Genomic DNA, 7,749 nt, shown 5'->3' with positions numbered 1-7,749 from the left:
TCACCACCTCCATCCTCACCTCCTCCATCCTCACCATCTCCATCCTCACCTCCATCCTCACCTCCATCCTCACCACCTCCATCCTTACCTCCATCCTCACCTCCATCCTCACCTCCTCCATCCTCACCTCCTCCATCCTCACCTCCATCCTCACCTCCATCCTCACCTCCATCCTCACCACCTCCATCCTCACCACCATCCTCACCACCTCCATCCTCACCTCCATCCTCACCTCCTCCATCCTCACCTCCATCCTCACCTCCTCCATCCTCACCTCCTCCATCCTCACCTCCTCCATCCTCACCTCCATCCTCACCTCCATCCTCAACTCCATCCTCACCACCTCCATCCTTACCACCTCCATCCTCACCTCCATCCTCACCTCCATCCTCACCACCTCCATCCTCACCTCCATCCTCACCACCTCCATCCTCACCACCTCCATCCTCACCTCCATCCTTACCACCTCCATCCTCACCTCCATCCTCACCTCCTCCATCCTCACCACCTCCATCCTCACCACCTCCATCCTCACCTCCTCCATCCTCACCACCTCCATCCTCACCTCCATCCTCACCACCTCCATCCTCACCTCCATCCTCACCTCCTCCATCCTCACCACCTCCATCCTCACCACCTCCATCCTCACCATCTCCATCCTCACCATCTCCATCCTCACCACCTCCATCCTCACCATCTCCATCCTCACCATCTCCATCCTCACCATCTCCATCCTCACCATCTCCATCCTCACCTCCATCCTCACCTCCTCCATCCTCACCACCTCCATCCTCACCTCCTCCATCCTCACCTCCTCCATCCTCACCGTCTCCATCCTCACCTCCATCCTCACCACCTCCATCCTTACCTCCATCCTCACCTCCATCCTCACCTCCATCCTCACCTCCTCCATCCTCACCTCCATCCTCACCTCCATCCTCACCTCCATCCTCACCACCTCCATCCTCACCACCATCCTCACCACCTCCATCCTCACCTCCATCCTCACCTCCTCCATCCTCACCTCCATCCTCACCTCCTCCATCCTCACCACCTCCATCCTCACCTCCATCCTCACCTCCATCCTCAACTCCATCCTCACCACCTCCATCCTCACCACCTCCATCCTCACCTCCATCCTCACCACCTCCATCCTCACCTCCATCCTCACCACCTCCATCCTCACCTCCATCCTCACCTCCTCCATCCTCACCACCTCCATCCTCACCTCCATCCTCACCACCTCCATCCTCACCACCTCCATCCTCACCTCCATCCTCACCACCTCCATCCTCACCACCATCCTCACCTCCATCCTCACCACCTCCATCCTCACCACCATCCTCACCTCCACCCTCACCTCCACCCTCACCTCCATCCTCACCACCTCCATCCTCACCACCTCCATCCTCACTACCTCCATCCTCACTACCTTCATCCTCACCACCATCCTCACCTCCATCCTCACCTCCACCCTCACCTCCATCCTCACCACCATCCTCACCACCTCCATCCTCACCTCCATCCTCACCTCCTCCATCCTCACCACCTCCATCCTCACTACCTTCATCCTCACCACCTCCATCCTCACCATCTCCCTCCTCACCATCTCCATCCTCACCACCTCCATCCTCACCACCTCCATCCTCACCACCTCCATCCTCACCACCTCCCTCCTCACCACCTCCCTCCTCACCATCTCCATCCTCACCACCTCCATCCTCACCACCTCCATCCTCACCACCTCCATCCTCACCATCTCCATCCTCACCATCTCCATCCTCACCTCCATCCTCACCACCATCCTCACCATCTCCATCCTCACCATCTCCATCCTCACCTCCATCCTCACCACCATCCTCACCATCTCCATCCTCACCATCTCCATCCTCACCACCTCCATCCTCACCTCCATCCTCACCACCTCCATCCTCACCACCTCCATCCTCACCACCTCCATCCTCACCTCCTCCATCCTCACCTCCTCCATCCTCACCTCCATCCTCACCTCCATCCTCACCACCATCCTCACCGCCATCCCAACGCCAGCAGTGCACAGTGGCTGCAGCAGCTGCCTCTGAGCACTCTCTGGTGGTTAATCGCTGGGGTTTTTCTGGCAGGCACGCTGAGCCCGTGCCTCTCCTTCACATACGTTGCGTTCCCACAGGACCTGCAGTCCAGTGTGGAGGCAGCAGCTGCAGGCAGCCGCGTGCCAGCCTGTGATGGTGCCGTGTTGGGTGACCACTGTCACTCGGTGCGCTCCCGTTAGGTGTCCGCACCACACTGGTCCGTCAGCACAGTTGGTTTTCCTACCATCCCACTTGCACAGAGGAGTGAAGAGTCACCGCAGCTAGGTGCAGAGCACCTTTAGATAGGTTGAGTCCACCGTGGGTGGTGGGAGCGGGGCAGATGCCGAGAGCACAGCTGAGCTCAGACAGAAGCTTCAGAAGCGTGAGGCTGACCTTGTAGAATCAACTTGGCCAGACCGGAAAGAAAGATATTGGAATGTGAGTGTCGGCTGCACGGAGTACAGGGCTCAGTCTCCTCGCTGGGCCACACCGCCGCCGGCCTTCCCTCAGCGCCTTCGCGGCTTGGGCGTCGTCTCATCGTCTCCCTGACACTGGGAGTCCTGCCCTGTGCAGGCTGGCCCCGTGCTCCTTTCCTGATCATGGATTTTCCATCCAGCCTGTCTCCTGCAGCTGGGGAAATTCACCTGAGCAGTTCTGCTTGAGACAGAGGCTGTTTGTGTGGAATGGGGTTGGCTCAGGGAGTCTAACTGCATAGGCTTCATAGAATCACAGAGCTTTGGAATTCTAGGCAAAATATCCTAACTGGATTTTTCTTTTTGTCAGTTGTGGGGCCTGAACTCTGGGCTTGGACACTGTCCCTGAGCTCTTCAGCTCAAGGCTAACATTTTACCGCTTGAGCCATAGCAGTTTTCTGGTGGTTAATTGGAGATAGTCTCACGGCCTTTCTTGCCCAGGCCAGCTTTGAACCATGATCCTCAGATCTCAGCCTCACGAGTATAGAATTACAGACATGAGCCACTGGCAACCGGCCCTAACTGGATTTTTAAAGGGAAATGAAGATTTCATTGTATATTCCCTCAAAGGAATTACCTATTTCCTAAAAGGTCAATAACTGCAGAAATGTGATTCTCCTCACATTGTGAGCCAAACAATAACCACTAGCTACATGTGGCTTTATTAGCCATTGAAGAGGGCTAGGATCAGGATCATGGTTCAAAGCCAGCCTGGCAGACACTTCCACGAGACTTACCTCCAGTTTACCAGCAACAAGTGGGAAGTGGAGGTGTGGCTCGTGTTAGAGTGCCAGCCGAGAGTGCCGCATGTGAGTAACTGGACAGTGGGAAGGAAACTTCCTTCACTCACCTTGAACAGGGCAGGATCCGTGCCAGGCCCTGCTCGCCACCCCCGGCCTTCCTTGCTTCCCTGGGGCCATGGGGCAAGGGCCAGGGACCGCTGGCGTGCAGTCCCGCCCGGCGGAGAGAAACGCACCGGACCATCTGCTCTTTGGAGAGGAGAGGGTCTCACCACTGCGTGTGTGTGGCCCAGTCACAGGGCTTGAACTCTGGGTCCGGGTGCTGTCCCTGAGCTTTTTTTTTTTTTTTATTGTGAAAATACTTTACAGAGGGGTTACAATTTCATGGGCAAGATAAAGCATTGTAGCCTCCTCCTTTATTTCCCCTTGCTTTTTTACTCAAAGTTGGTGCTCTACTACTTAGGCCACAGCTTCATGTCCACCTTTTTGCTGAATACTTGGAGATGAGTCTTGTGGACTTGGCTGCCCAGGCTGACTTGGAACCTGTGCCCTCAGATCTCAGCTTCCTGAGTAGCTAGGATTACAGGTGTGAGCCACTGGTGTACAGCTTCAAAAATACCTTCCTTTAGAATTTCTTCCCAGGAAATGTCTTGATAAGCATATTCATACTAAATCCTAAACCATCAATATGCAAAATTTTTACTATTTATTCATCTTCCTCTTCCTCCTTTTCTGTCGTCGTCTTTCTTCTTCCGTCTTTTGTAGTAGCACTGCAGTTTGAATTCTCGGCCTTGTGTTCACTTGCCTTGCTTGAATGGTTGGCATGTTAGCATTTCAGAGAGAGTGTTTTCCAGGCTGGCCTGAAAAGACAATCCTTTGGATCTCAGCCTTCTGAGTGCCGTTGGTATTACCAGAGTTGGAGCTTTGGGCCTTTTGGGAGGACTTTACTGCCCTTTTTGCTTTTGCTTTCCAAGTGTGGTCTCACTCCTCCCTCTCTGGCCCTGGATCCTGTTAAGGGCTCCTGGTTGGCTGGAATTGCAAGCGCACACCACCGCCCCTCTTACGGGCTGACGCATGCTGAGAGCTTTCTTGCCCATGGTTGTCCTGAGTAGCTAGGATACAGGTGTGAGCCACCCCACTGGACTTTGCATTTCATTGGCTTAATCTGGGGTGGATAGACACAGCTTCTCTGTGTACATGACCAGTCTGTTGGAACTCCCTTCCCTGCTCCTCAGGACCCTGTCTCCTTGTGAGCTGACTAAAGCAGATTTTGAAAGGCATCTGCCAAGAATAAGCAAAGATGCTTTGTACTGTTCATTACCCAGAAACTTGAAGTAGATCAAACATCAAATCCCCTTCACCCTCTATGGATCTTGGTAGTCACAGTGCTACTGTATAATGCGAAAATTTCCAACTAAACTCAGGTCTATAAATAATCATGATTAAGGCTTCAAATATAGCAGTGCTTTCTTTTCAAGGGGGCTATTTCTGTATGATGATTGCCTGGCTGATGTACAATTTCAGAATACAAATGGCTTCTCTCATAACTAATGGGGAGCTCAGCAGGAAGCCGCACCTCGGGGTCTGTGTGTGGTGAGGCCCTCTGAGCCGCAATCGGAGCAGCGGAGGCGCGGGCAGCATACCACCCTTGTTCTGGTGTCAGGAGACCACCGAGTCTTGTCATAAGTGGTCAGGAGTCACATTAGTCTGTCCTAAATTAGATACACTGTAGCACAAAGCATAAATGCCGACCGGTTGTTCTGGCCCTTGATTCATAACGAATTAGTGTTTAAGAATGATGTAAATAACTTTATAACCATGGCAACTGAAGCAGAACCTATGGCTTTTGTAAGATGCTGACCAGAGGATTTATCAACATCCTCCTGAGAAAAGCGGGTGTGGCATCTCAGTAGCCCTGGCACAAACTTAACCACAAACTCGGCCTCAACTGGCCCAGGCCAGCTTTTACCCTCCCCCCCTCCCAGGTTATATTCTGAAACAACAAAACAGTAGCTTGGACCTTTTGAGTGGTGGTCTTCCTGATAAACTCTCACCCTCTTGAATTCAGGGCCTGGGCACTGTCCCTGAGCTTTTTTGCTCAAGGCTAGTGCTCTGCCACTTGAGCCACAGTTCCACTATTTTTTTTTTTTTTTGGTGGTTGATTGGAGGTAAGAGACTCATGGACCTTTCCTGCCTGTGTTGGCTTTGAACTGCAGTCCTCAGATCTCAGCTTCCCATGCCCTGCCTGTTAACCACTTTTAAGAGAAGTCACCTAGCAAACAAAGTCTACTTGGATTTTTTTGTGAAATGTTAATTTCCTCTTTTCAATAGTTTTGTATTTAACCAGGAACCCTCAAGGAAAAACAGCTTCCTGTGAGATTCTGGAACCTGGACCACAAGACAGAGGTGAGTGTGGGCCAGTGCTGACCCTGGGGTGCAGGGGGTGTCAGCAGTGGGAGGCCAGGCCTGATGTAGCCGGGCACTTGGGGGGGTGGGGGTGGGCGTGGGCGTGCCCTCAGATACACCTTTGAAAGGAAATGTACTCCAGTTTGTTCTATTGCCTTAATCTTCATCCATTATTTCTGACACCCTTCTACTGGCTGTCTTAAGTAATTCCTCCTTGTTTTGTTGTACTGGGGTTTTGAACTTGGCCTCGATACTCAAGTGGTGCTCTACTACTTGAGCCATGACTCCAGCCCTGCTTCCTGCTGGTTATTATAGAGATGTTTTTGTGGGGTTTTCTGCCCTAGCTGGCCTTGAACTGAGATCTTCTAATCCCAGCCTCCTGAGTGGTTAGGGTTGTAGGTATGAGCAGAAATACAGTTTATAAGGAAAAGAGACAACAGAGACAATGAAACAAACTGTTACTGCATGGTAGGAAAGTAGAAGAAAGCTTGAAGCCTAAAACCCAAATGCTTGCTGACCTTTTCTGAGGAGGCTCGGGAAGGCCTGTCACGCACTGGCCAAACCTTTATTCATTTGCACCATCAGGACGTGCTAATAATGCTGCATGACATTGGAGAGCTTAGACAGCAATGTGACATGTTGTACAGGCTATTCTATCCTTCCCTTTCCTGCCTCTAGCTACAGGAAATGCGCATTTGGGTCTTAACTCTCTAAGTTTCTTGTTGATATAAAGGTATTGGTTCCCAGTCTGTTCTGAGGAGATATAGAATGTATTATATAAAAAAACAACCTTTTTTAATGTTTTAAAGTTTGAGAAATGTTAGCTTAAACCAAGTTAAAAATGATTCTTTCCAATAGGACTTTTCAGAATCTGTGATTATTGCTAATAATCTTGTTTCTCAAATTTGTTTTGACCACACATGTTTTCCCGTGTTTTAGTAGTGTTTTCCGTACTGGATTGTGAGGAAAATGGGGCCAAGGCTGGGCACTTGGTGGCTCATGCCTGTAACCTGAGCTGCCTGAGACACGTACAGGACTGGAGTACCAGCCAGGGCAAAAGGAAATCCTGAGATCACATCTCATCGCAACAGGGTAGGTGTGGTGATGCATCCCCATCTCCTCTCAACTCTTCCCCGTAAAACGCCAAGGTCAGGCAGCCACGGCCTGAGCCGCAGCCTGCAGCTGAACGGAGCCTGGACTCTGGTCTCAGCCTGTCACAAGCCTAGGTACTGGCTGAGTGGGCGTTTGTCCCGGAAGGACACTAGCTCCCAAAGCTTCTAGTACCCATTGCTGCAAAAGAGCAGCAATGGGAAAAGAAAAACAGTCTTTCAACCTCCATTTCCATGCTTGGCTCCATTACTCCAAAACATCAGTGAGAGTGATAGCATGGTAATCACAAAGATAACCAAATGTTTTTCCACAGGAAGAGGAACTGCTTATCTTTAACTGATGTTGCACGCACAAGAGGGGTGGTGTTTAAAAGGAGACTGGTGTACCATTTTAAGAGAAAAAGGCGTATTTGAGGCAAAAGCTGAGTGAGTGAACAACACAAGTTACGTGAGGTAGGAAGGGTGTAGGGTATGAAGTGGAACAGAAGGGACCGGCGATCAGGAGGTGGGGACACCAGGAGTGACAAGGCCAGCAGGGCAGTGGTGACCAGGCACAGGATGTCAGGGGCCCCGGGCGTTGGGAGCATGATGGGACCTAGGACTCCGCCGGCCACATGGCTCTGCTAGTTGAAGCCTGGGAACAATGACGAGAGCAGCTGGCATTCAGTCAGCACTAGGCCGCCAGGTTTTCATCAGCATTACACCATGAAACCAAGCCATCCCAAGGACGTCTCTCCTGGTGTAAGATGAAGAACACGGGCAGGTGAGAGGAACATGCGGCAAAGTCCGTTTGATGTGTGCCTGTTGGAAGAGAACGAGGAAAACACCCTCTCATCCTTAATGCACTTTGTCCTCTCAACTCGGCAAGTCAACTTGACAGTCCTGGAAATGTTTAGATCTCACTCATTTGCCCACATCAATGAGGTACTTATTCTTAGCTGCTGGGAATAAA

Source organism: Dipodomys merriami, unplaced genomic scaffold (genome assembly GCF_024711535.1).
Source record: "Dipodomys merriami isolate MVZ:Mamm:240054 unplaced genomic scaffold, mDipMer1.0.p SCAF_2892, whole genome shotgun sequence".
NCBI classification, from domain to species: domain Eukaryota; kingdom Metazoa; phylum Chordata; class Mammalia; order Rodentia; family Heteromyidae; genus Dipodomys; species Dipodomys merriami.
This window is presented reverse-complemented; position numbering follows the sequence as displayed.